The following is a 1,924-nucleotide window of genomic DNA, read 5'->3' as shown; positions in this document are numbered from 1 at the left end:
CTCATGCGCAGTGTACGAAAATCTGTGAAATGTCCTTAAAAACAGTAAAGCGGGATGTGATCCAGCCAGGGGTGGTGCCCTCCTCCATTTGCTATCCTCCTACTTAACCTCAATGAGGAGAGTTCCTGTCCTGACCGGGAAGAGGGGCCGCCCTGGAGCCTGAGGGGCCGCCCTGGAACCTGAGGGGATTCACAGACAGGTGAGCCACGTGACAGGAAGGGAGCAAGGACACAGGAAGCCATTTGACACAATGACTTAAAGCCGGGCATGAATGATTTTCACGATCAATCTGGCTGACAATGTCACAAGAACAAGCTGGAAAGATTTTCATGCCCGCCCTCTACTGCGCGTTATCTGTAAAATGACAACCTCGACGTGATAAACCGGTCAAGGATACGTGGGAGCATCCTCAAGTGGAAAGTCCTCCCTTCCCTAAATAGGTCACCTCCCCAAGACTGAAAGGGGGATCCCCAAAAGTTACCTCTGGATAGGCCGCCGTGTCTGCTCCAGGGAGACAGTCGCTATGCATTGTACTTCCCCACCCCTGCTCCTTCCATCCACGGGAGGTAAGGGGTGAGGGACCGCACTGCTGAGGACTAAAGACTTTTCCACTGGACGGGCGGAGCAGAAAGACACAAGAGAAGAGGAAAGTTGTTAGTGTTTCCACTGTGTGTAACCTGTACTGAAAGCCATGCTGCAGAAGGAGCAACAGCCTGGGATTCATGAATGAAAGACACAAGCACACAGGCACACACACGCGCGCGCGCGCGCGCACACACACACACACACACACACACACACACACACACACACACACACACACGCATGCACATACGCACTTAATTTTAATACGCCTTGACTCCTTAATGTTGAGCGCTGCTAGCAAAAGCTCCCGTTACCCCCGAGTTAACTGTGCGACCATGAACAGTAGTTTGGTCCCCGGTTGAGCTAAGGCTCCAAGCACCAGAGACCCACAAGGGACGGTAGGAGCTTTGCCTGTTCCCGCGCACCAGGCCGCAGCGCGCCCCCTCCCATAGATTTCTGAGTAAGGGCAACGCCCCAGGCCCCTCCACAGGTAGAAGGCTCAAGACAAATCTACATTTTATGAGGCACCTAAAGGCACAGAGGGCTTAGCCAATGAACTTTCCTTCCCAGACACCCCTCCCTGCAAAAGGTATTTCATCTCAGGCCCACCCTGAGAAGCGGGGTACGGTCTCACACATGCACTTTCCACCATGACAATAAACGCCTCAAAACCTGAGCTGCCTTTTCATCGGGATCCGCGGTGGGGAACCACAGAGAAGGCTCTGCCTACAGAGCCGCCGTTTAATCTCGTTTAATCTCCATACCAGGCCTCTCTGCGCTCCCAGCCGTGAGCACTGTCGAGCCACAGACTCCTCCCCCCCACCAGGGCGGGGCAGAGCTCCCCGCTTTCCCCACCTCAGCCCCGGGCCTGACCCAGCCTGCGGCCCACACTCCGTTCTCAGCTCCTCCGCGGCTCCCGGTGGCGCCGGGATGTCCAAGAGCCTGAGACCCCGATGGCCCCGGCCTCCTTGCAGCCCCCGGGACCCCTGAGCCAGCTCCGCCTGTCCTGCACTGCAGATTGAGCTTCCCCACCCCTGGAGCGGTGTTCCGGGCTTCCCTGCGGCCCAGCACCCACTGAGCGACAGCGCGGGGTGAACTCCGTCAGGTTTCCCGCGTTCAGCCCCGAGAAGCCACGCCCTCGGACGCAGGACCCACAACCCTGCAACTCAATCTTTTAAAGTCTGGACTTCACCTCTGTTACCCCAGGGCCAGTTCCCGCGTCCACTTACCCTGCTTCTCACGTGACTGAGGCCCTTGGGTCTGGCCTTCTCCCCCATCAGGTGTTCTGCGCCCTTTCCTCTCCCAGTTCCTCACCTGCGCGAACCTCCAATCCCCGCCC

This window comes from Rattus norvegicus, chromosome 4 (assembly GCF_036323735.1).
Source record: "Rattus norvegicus strain BN/NHsdMcwi chromosome 4, GRCr8, whole genome shotgun sequence".
Classification (NCBI taxonomy): Eukaryota; Metazoa; Chordata; class Mammalia; order Rodentia; family Muridae; genus Rattus; species Rattus norvegicus.
This window is presented reverse-complemented; position numbering follows the sequence as displayed.